This window comes from Lichenostomus cassidix, chromosome 4 (genome assembly GCF_008360975.1).
Source record: "Lichenostomus cassidix isolate B80296 chromosome 4, HeHo_3.0, whole genome shotgun sequence".
In the NCBI taxonomy this organism is placed as follows: domain Eukaryota; kingdom Metazoa; phylum Chordata; class Aves; order Passeriformes; family Meliphagidae; genus Lichenostomus; species Lichenostomus cassidix.
Genome location: NC_139484.1, coordinates 69,362,203 through 69,372,830, shown reverse-complemented (window position 1 = coordinate 69,372,830; position 10,628 = coordinate 69,362,203).

Below are 10,628 nucleotides of genomic sequence, written 5' to 3'. Positions count from 1 at the left end.
TGACTGCAAGAAAATGATGTATTTTCCTTTTGTGCTTCCAAAATCAAATACAGTCTGTCATGTCAGTTTAGTATTGTCTGAGCTTTTCTCAGGGAGACCTCAGTAGAAAATTACCTTGAAAGAGGATCTTTCCTGTATCCTGTTAATTTCCTATGCCAACCTGTAGGTCCGTGATGAAGAGGATTTTGAGTGGGAATAGCAAATATGGTTTGATAGTACTAATGCTGCCATAAAGCTGGCACAGCTGGAGAGGAGCAACTAGCCCATGACTTTGAAGAACAGGTGGAAATTGTGACACCAGTGCTGAGAAAATGGTATTTTACAAGAAGCAGACACCCATCAATAGCTATTTATCATAAATACCCATAGCCAGGGTGCTGAGGGGCTGAATAAAGCATCAGTCCTTTGACCAGTACCAGACAGGGCAGTAGTGCCATTATAGTTGGTGTGAATGACATGCTATTAAAAAAAATATATATTTTTGGGAAGAGGATGTTAACCAACCTGGCCTAGTAAAACTGGAAGGCTGTTAATTACTTTTCCTTGGAACAATTTTCCTGCAGCTTAGAGCTGCTCTTCGTCTTGCAAACTTGAATCACTTTTGTTTACAAAAGATGCAGGTGAACACTCAGGGCTTCATTTGGGTTTGTTCAGTGCAGACATAATTGTCATTTGACTCCTGAACAATATTTGAAAAAAAAAATCCAATTTGTGTTTTAATTGTGGAAGGCATTACTGTGGTTATTTTGATTATTTAAGAGCATCAAACCTATACAAAATTTAACCTGCCATTTTTATGTGAGGTTGTTCACTGTGTGTACATAGGAATAGCAGACATCAGATAATTACATCTAAGTTCAAATAACTCCCTTCAAAAAAAAAATCTTCTGCTTGAGACTTATTATCTAGTTTAGTTAGAACTGGAAAAGTTGTTAAAGGAAGAAGAACTTCACTAGGAAGGACTTACTGCTTTTTTATTACCTGTTGCCATTGAGCACAGAGTGTTTTTGTGGTCCAACACTTCATCTGCATTCTCTCATATTCTTTTCAAACCTGGCCTACTAGATGTTTCTCAGATTTGGAATTTGGGGTTTAGAACAGAGCACTTGTGCTTTTTTTCCATGGCTGCTTCAGCAAATTCAAATATGCTTAAACTCCTGTTGACAATTTTACAGGGAAGTAATTGCTACACATGGAGTATTCCCAAAACTTCTATGTGGCATTTACAAGAGCAAGCCAAATTTAAGACAAAATGAGTGTGAAGCAAGTGGAACTGGCCCCATAGGCCATTTGCTTCTGGAATCCACTTTCTTCTTCCCTTGCATTGTCTCCCCCACTGTGGGTAGCTCCATTCATACATGGACAGCTGCATTCAATTCTTGATGCTCACTTCATGCCACTTACCCACCCCTCATAATCCAGACCAGAGGTTAACATATTCAAGCTCAGTAAGGAAAAGTGTTGAGGCATATAGGTAAACAGAGCTGTAAAACTTCATAAAAATCTCCATGTTTTGGGGTGTGTGCTGGGATTTTGGGTATTAAGCTTTCATGCTAAAGAGCTTGTTTGAGAAGTGGTATGTTAGATAAACATGGCATGAGATGTAGATGGTCCTGTCTGAGCAGAAGACTTAACAGAAAGCAAATAAACATGAGCTTTACAGACTGATTCAAAGGAAAAAATGTGATAGCTTGGGAAATGTGTTGTAAGGACAACTGAAGTGCCTTAGATGCAGCTATTTGGTAATTCAGTATGCTAATGACTCCAAAGTGACCTGTGCTCCACTGTGCTGCAAATAGATTTCTTTGTATTGGTACACACAGGCTTGTGCTTTCTCGTCCATAGCCTTATTCATTAATCCTTGCTGACATCTATTATTGAATTTGCCTTCTCTAAACAGTTGGTTTCCACCTCTGCTATTAAATCTCCATCCTAGAAAATAGATAAAAACTACCTTTAAAACACAACCTAGTGAAGACACAAGCTGGTGACTCAGACGTCCTTTTTTCCTGAAGACAGTATCCCCACTGTTTAAATATAATTTTTTTTTTCTTTTTTGTAGTTGATATTCACATGTGTGTTCAGATCTGACAACAGTTTTGTTCACTTGGTGAGGGAATTTTTCCTGGAAGGTTACAAAAGCCCATTAATAGAAGCACACAATGCAGTGCTGAGGAGCGTGCATGCATGAACTACAAGTCTGCCAGCTTTTTGTGAAGCTCTGCATGGGGCAGTATACTGAAATAAAGCCTTTCAGACCCTTTTAATGTAGTTCTGACCTTCCACTCTATATTAAACAGATGACTGGAACCAGAAAGATAGGTCATTGTGATTGCAGTTAATATTTGTAAGGACCAAAGCAGCTCCCAGCCTTTGAGGTAGAAGGGAATCATCTTAAGTGTGAAAATGTATCATCACAAGAATGGAGAGGATCAAAGGAAGGCCAGCTGGTGCTCGGACATCTTTTCATAACCTTTATTACAATGCTAGAATACACTAACCACAATGGGAAGTCCATTCAGTTCATGTATTTCAAATAGATAATCTGTATTCTGGTGAAACAAAGAAAGTGAGAAAAAGCCCTTTCTAAAAAGGGGGTGGTCGGCACAAATTGCCTATGATTTAATCATTTTGGTTTTCTATAATCAGCTTAGCTTTTTCAATGCAAATATATGAATGTTTAACATGCTTATTTTAGAAGTGACTGAAAATTTGTAAAATTTAGGTGCAGAGGGTTCTAGCTGATTTTACTGTGGTTTACTTTCACTTCAGAATAAATGTCCTTCACATATTCACTTGCCACAAAAACAAGACATAGTATTTCAGGGGAAAAAATATACAGAACAACCATAAAGATTAGATCATCCAGAAGGCATGTATATGTGGAGCTGTGAAAATTCCTATTTTAAGGCTAACTAGTTTTGACAAATATCCAAAATTTAGGCTTTGGGGAACATCATACCACTGTAAACATATATGAAATTAGCAACATCAAAGCAGAAAATCAATGGAGATTGCTCTTTGTTGGTTGGCTGCTACAGCAAAGTCCTGTGCCCACAGGCTGAGGGCTGTGGTACCAAATCCATGCTAAATGGATAGGGAAAAGCAGTCAGACTGTGGGTACAGGCCAGAGGTGGGAATTCCTGCCATGATATTTTTTAGGTGGGGAATGCTGTAGATCTCTAGAACATCAAAGCTGAAACTCAAGTGTCATGTTGTTTAGCCATTGCTTTTGGATTTGGATTTCAATAAATCACTTTCTGAATTTGTTCTGTGGATGCATATTGGGGGAAGTATCCCTTCTACTTGTTGAGCAGGGACTTGCTTCCAACCAATTCTATTAAACTTTTTGACTAGAGATTAACACCAATGTCAGAATTGCATTATTTATGAAGTTAGGACTTGACACGAAATGCAGCAGTCAGTCTCTTGATATTGCAAAGTGCCAAATGGGCAAAAGGATATTACTTTCTCCTACCCCAAAAGTGGTGGCAGTCAGTCATAGCATCAGCTGGATAACAACTGCAGCCTGTGGAGCGCATCTGAGGATCACTGAAATTCCAACAGCTCCAGGAGACGCAACTTCATTTCAATTCAAAAGTCATTAAAATAATTCCTAATTTCTAAAGCTCAGAAGAAATGGTGTTTAATTCCTTTTTGTCCAAGTAATTTGCATGTCAAACTCTCTCCCTCTCTCTCACACACTCTGCCCCTCTCTCTCCTGCTAGTGATGTCTCTCTCAGCAGCTGTCTAGTCATGAATCACTCTCGTCATCTGAAGCATATTTTTATCACTTCTGGACGTGCTTTAAAAGCAAATGCTTTAAAAGCAAACAATTTGCACTGTTTTCCATACACCCCCTTCACTCCCAACACCTTTCATAATCATGACTTTAAAAGCTGGGTCACAGGGGAATCAGGTACTGGAAAATACAACCTTTTGTACTTGTGAGAGTATCATAATGTTACATCAAGTTCTCATGTAATGCAGATCTTGTCTGACTTGCAGAAGACTTGAAGTTGCCTGAAGCTTGAGAATTCAACTTCATTAAGATTCATATAAATGTTGCCTTTGGTTTCACCCATTGTATTCTGCACCCTCTCAAGCTCAAACTTCACTCTGGGTTTAGGACTTAAGTGGACAAAAAGAAAATCACTGTCAAAGCTTAGTTCAGCTGCTGTTACGGTAAAGTAGATTAGATTACACCATGTTTGCTTCAGTGCAGTTACTTTGCAGCCTGAACTGGAGAACATAACCATGGATCTGATAAATTATTTTCCTTGTAAGCGTGAGTGTCAGAGCTACCAGAGAAATTACATTGACCAAAAAGGTTTTGATTGTAAAAGCTTTTCTGTTTTTCTCATCTATTCTTTGGCAGAAGGATGCCCGCTGGGGCCTTGGGGCACCAAGAATATTTGCTGAGTGCCTGGAAGGCCTTTGGAACCATCCAGTAATAAGTCAAAGAGGAAGAAAAGCATATTTTGTTCTTCTGCCTCTGGCTAGAAAGTGACTCTTCTGGTAATTTGAATATTTGTCAGGAATACAAGTTTTTGAGCTCCAGCTCCAGACCCAAATGATTACATCACCACATGGGCAAAACAGGAATCCTGACTGTGCCCAGCTGGAAAGAACTTTCTTTTTCCTGATAAAATGTGGCTTTTAAATACCCAGGACCAAGTTATTTTTATTTTTGCAAAGACTAGAAGCAATGACCCTAAAGGATGCTTTTCTCCGGAGTCCTAATGCAAGTGTTACACAAACCATGAGCCACATACTTCCATGTCATGTTTTCATCTGGAACTTTTCTTTCTTGTTGCTTTCATGTCACATCCCTTTGTATTTTTTAAGTGCTTAGAAGAACCCTTCGGTGACAAAACACTAAATAATACTCAAAGTCTGGAAACTATCTCGTGTACTTCTGATAAGGAGTGCTGTCCTATGTGGATATGGATGAGCACCTTGAGCACTCTGACTGTCCTGGCTCTATAATTTCATCTTTCTTGTTAGCCTGATATAGCAAACTCAACAAAGCTTTATCACCTTGGAAAGCTTTGTTCTAAACAAGAAAGTTTTGTCAACCACCAGTAATCATATCACCACTATTCAGATGCTAAATTATACGATTTGTGCTACTTGCTGTTCTCAAAAATCCTTCCCTCTAAAAAGAGGATTAAATAAAAGCTACCATTAAAAGGGATTAGCCCTTGTTGTTGCAGGAAAGACTGACATAGTGCCTAGAAATCAGAAGACAAAAAGCATTTCAAAATATTTGTGGCCATCTGTAGGTCACATTCATGCTGCTTTAGGACACATCCACACGATTTTTGAATGTGTGGTCCGTATCAAATGATAGATTCCTTTATCCGTCCGCTGTTCCTCCGTGAACGTGAGCTGAGCAGTTTATTTTCTCCAGTAAATCCACAAAGCCGATGCCCTGAGAGCATCGCTCCCAGTCAGGGGGTTCAGAGCCCCTTTGCCGCCGGGTGGCAGTGAAAGCCCGAGCTACAGAGGGGATGGGATCGGAGGGATGGATGGGATGGATGGGAGGGATGGGAGGGATGGGCTGGGCTGAGCTAGGCTGAGCTGAGCTGCGCTGCTCCGCTGCGCCCCGCCAGAACAGAGCCTTCCTCACACCCATCCGCGGCAACCAGGCTGTGGCCTCAGCAGCAGTGACGAGCCTCATTCCGTGGTGTTAGGAAGCGCTGATGTGTTACCTGGTTTGCTATCCCCATTTTTAATAAACAGCAAGGACACAGTTTCTTGCCCTTGGGCATTCCTGCCGAGCAGAGCTGCAGATCTCAGCGCAGCGACAGCCAGAGCTCGGCTGTGCTTGGTCGTGGATATTGTGATGTGTGACACAAAGAGCATTAATGCAATGGTGTGTTTTACCTCTGTGCTTTGTGAAGGTGTGCCTGATGCCTGAGCCCTTCCCAGCTGTCTCTCCTGCCGCAGGCTGGCACACCAAGCGAGCCAGGAGCTCCCTGGCACTGCTGCTGAGCTCCCTTGGGCAGCACTCTGACCCCCTGGCAGAGCTCTGGGGGCTCTCAGCACCTCTTCCCTTTCCTGATACTGCTTTTTAAACAAACCCTTAACCATCTCCTTCACGTTAAATGAAAATTCTCGTCACAACAAATGCTTTTAACACTACTCTATTTTGATCTTGCTGCTAACCACCTTCTGCCATTCTTCAGCTGTGTGATGCCCACCTGAGAACTTAGGAAGTCATTCCCCAACTCTCCCTACAGAACAAGCGTTTTGGCTTCTACTCCTGGCAAGGACCTGAAAGTATTGCACAGCTGCATGTGTTCAGGATGAAAGGGCAGAGATCACAGAAGCCAGACAAAGTATAAACAGTGAGAAGTTGTCTGTGTTCAGAATAATTAGAGTACGAGTGAAAAATTCAGGGTTGAAATTGTTTAGCAGTGCCTTCCCCAGAACAGGGGGAGCATAGTCCAAAAACAGTAATAATAATAAAAATAAATCCAAAAGTATTTCCCATGAGAGTAATCAGATATTCTCTTTAAAAAATTTACAAAAACTAAACTCTAATAATAAAGTGTTAAAGTATGGATTTTTGAATTTCCAAGGATGTCCTGATACGGAGTTTCAATATTTGGCTTTGTGATTTTGGCTGTACAGCTTGGTAATAGATACAGATCAAATACTACCATTAGTTTTAAATCTGCTTACCCATCTGGCAACAGTAAAGGTATCTATAAGGTGTTACAAGTCAAACAGTAGGATTTGTCCATACTATAGCTTTACTGCCCAACTACATTTCACTGCTTTACCCCTCGTGGTGAGTACTGATATCACTGCAATTGGAATTGCCTTGTTGTTAGTACCTGTGCCATGGTGAAACCCCTGACCACCTAAAGTGATACAGGATGTGCTCCTCCCTCTTGCTCCAACAGGGATTTTACTGCTGTAACATTTCCAGCTCTGTTCAGTTGTATTTTTCCAAGGGAATCTTTAGCAAATGTCACTGTGTACATTTACATGTTATTACTCCTTGAAAGTGCTGTGCTTTCACAGAGTAACAACTTTCAAAAGTTTTTGGAGTGCACAGCAGCTGATAACCACAAGCAATACGCTTGTTTATCATATTTTAAGTGCTCAGCTCTACCAGAACTGTCAATTGCTTTATTATCAGGCAGTTTTGTAATACAGATCTTCTAAATACTGTTCCACAAAACCACTGAAAAACAACTGGAACCAATTATTTCCTAGAAAACAAGTACTTTCCAAATATTTTTAATATTTTGGTAACAGTAGTTTCTTGCTGACTGGGTTTTCTTTAAGTAATCTAAATTATTTATGTACATTGGATGTAAAGGATATTCAGGCTCTTTGTTAGACTTGTGAAAGCACTGAGGTGTCTCAAAAAGACAGCCTCCTGTACCTACCTAGGACCATAGAAATATGTAAAAATGTCTCTCAAAGTTGGCTTTGAGTTTCCAGCAAAGCTGGTCACTGGTTTTCTTCAGACTTTGTGTATACAAAGCACGTTGGGTTAGTTACACTACTGAAGGAATGTATGGTCCATACTTGCTGTCTATTTGTCATCACTGTCATGATTTTTGCTTGACATAAGCATTATTTTTCCCAAAAGAGAGGAAGAATAAGTTGCTAAGGACAAAATATCTGTATAGAAAAGGAATTGCCATTGTGTGTTGTGTTCTGTAAGCATGATGACACTGCTTTTTTTAAAAAAACTAAACCGTGTCCCAAACTCACATGGTTGTAGCCTAAGCAAAAATCCTGTTTTGAACCAGCCTAAATTTCTCTGAAATTCCAAGAGTTAATATGCTGATCCTCCAGAAAGATGTCTTGAATAAGAAAGTAAATAAAAGCTTCTACACTAAGATCACAAGTGTTCCCCAAAAGAAAATATTAGAGGCTTAGGCTCACTGAAGATCAGTATGATCAAGTTGAACAAAAAACGTCTATATGGATAAAACATTCTTACCTTGCAGTGGGGAGAAGGCAACAAGTCCTTGCTGCTGCTGCTTCTGGAATGTTCTCTAATATCACAGGCTGCCAAGTAGGACTAGACTGGCAGAACTGAAAGGATAACTCTTGAATGGCTGATGTCCTGCTTTAGTAGAAGTGATGAATCCTTCCTTGTGACTACCAAACGTTTCCTTACACTCCTTTTTGATTTTCTAGTAGTAATCATTTACATATGATAATTGGAGACAGCTGAAAACAAAGCTGAACGTGTTTGGTAGATTTCCTCAGCTGATGTACTTTAATGGTCAGTGGGAAGCCTGTCTTTCTGGAGTGATTCCTTATTTGTCATTCTTGTTTTCTGTTTTTCACTCTGTTTTCATTTTGACTAATTCTTTTTCAAATGTGCACCATGTTTAGAGATTTGATTGATTTAAAATCCATAAGTACTGGATTTAGATTTCTTAGCATGTAGGTTGCTTAATGCCCTGAGTTGCAGCTTCCTAAAGTAACATAAGTAATTCAAATACAGCGGTGACAATGCTGTGCATTTTACAGAATACAAATAGGGGGGTTTAAGTTCTTAGATCTCTTGCTGTGAAGTACCAGTAATCCTGTGGTAGTCAACATCTGTGCTGTCTGGATGCAGTTGGAATTGGGTTTAATTTTTTTCAGCTAGCAGGGAAAGAATTATTCCTGTGGCAACCAGATCCTGCAGGGTTAAAACTACTTCTTTGAAGTTACTACTGAAATTGCTTGCTACATCCTTTTGTTGTTGTTTTTCAAAGTACCTCCTGTTGCATGGATTGTCAGTTTAAAGGAATGTAAAATGGGTTACTAGGATAGGAAAACTCTGCTGTTTTAAAGCTCTAATCTTACAGATGAGTGTGATGTGCAGTGTAAATAAGCTGCACTGCATATCACAGTTTCTGCTTTTACAGTTTGTAATAAAAGGCAAGTGGAAAACCTTTTCCATCCAGAATATGAAACTAATGACATTATATGGAAATAGCAATACATTTTTAAGCCAAGAGTACCCTTCTGTTATTAGTTAATTAGCTACACAGTTCTATTTCATTCATTGAGTTACTTTATTTCACATGGGAAAAGTTTAAAGCTGCACCAGGAGAGGTTCTGACTGGACATCAGGAGGCATTTCTCTGCCAGAAGGGTGGTCAAACACTGGAACAGAACAGGCTCCCCAGAGAGGTGGTTGGTGCTGCAAGCCTGTCAGTGTTTAAGAGGCATTTGTACGCTGCCTTTAACAACTTGCTTTAACTTTTGCTCAGCACTGAATAGGTCAGGCAGCTGGACTAGAAGATCAATTTAGGTCCATTACAGCTGAAATAGTCTATTCTATACTATTCTATTTCATTATTCCATTCCCATAATTACCTTGCTCCACCCACCCTGACAAATATTAATATAATAGTAAGCACAGTACCTTGTTTTTTAATAATATCTCTGTTTGCAGTTTTGTTTTTCAATGTACCATATTAAAGCTTTCTAAAAAATAATAATTCCATGGACAGCTGCTGCAGTCTAAGCATCTAATTCTAATAACTCATTTCTTTCTAAAAGGAATAATTCATCCTTTCATAAAGCTTGCTGGCTCATTCATGAGTTGCTTTGCAGGCTCCCTCTTATTTTTCACTTGTTAGTCATCTATAGTGAGCAGATGTTTTGTACATGCCCCTGTCTTTGTCTTCTGATATTTAGATATCTGTGTAAAAAAGCATGTTTAGGACTCCCCAGAAACCTGCCATAGCCAATAACAGAATTGCCTACTTCTCTATTGTTTGGTTGTTTTGGAAAACTTTTCCCATAATGCTATATACCTTTCCATTCTTTTCAGCATTTCTTCTTATCATAGCTTTAAATGTCAAACGTCTTTTTAAAGTGCTGACCTTAATTATCAAAAGTGATCTTTAATTTCCTCTGCTTTAGATTTTAAGTGCCCAAAAAAAGAGTGAATCTTGACAAGCTGGCTTCCTTCCCTTGAAGCCTGTGAGATTCCCTGCTGAAGACTGAGATACCCCAAAACCACTTGGTGGTTTGGGCAATTTCAGTCAGTAAATACTGAAGTGAAAGTGACATCTTGTTCAAACTCCATCACAGGTACGAATTGAATGAAAGAGCACAGACACAAAAGATACAAAGCTTTGAATTTACATGTACATTAGAAAACGTCTGATTGGTTTTTTTTCCTCTGGTCATGTTCTATTTGCAGGCTGGAATACAGCAAGATCAATACATGTGCAAAAACTTAAATGGCAGCTTTTGAAAAATTGCCCCATTAACCTGATGAGTTTCTAATTACAGTAAGACATAAAAGCTTTTTTTCCTCATGCTATGTAGGATTTTGTCCTAACAGGTTTTTTTTTAAAAGCTACCCTGCTGTTAAAATAATTTAACTGCAGTGTTTGAGTATAATTTGTCCTATATTTCTTTTGCTTTCTCTGAGGAGTTACATAACTTTTTCATTTCTAATGAGGTTTCCTAAATATAAATTGTGATGTTATATTATGCACCTCCTTTGGCTGCAAACCAATTAATTTGAAGTGGTTCAAGGCCAAAGAGAAGTCTAGGATCACATTCTAGCATTCCTGGTGAAATGTTTGTTTATGCACTTAAAAATAAAAATGCTTTGGTGGTTAAGTCCAGCCTCTGTTGAAATT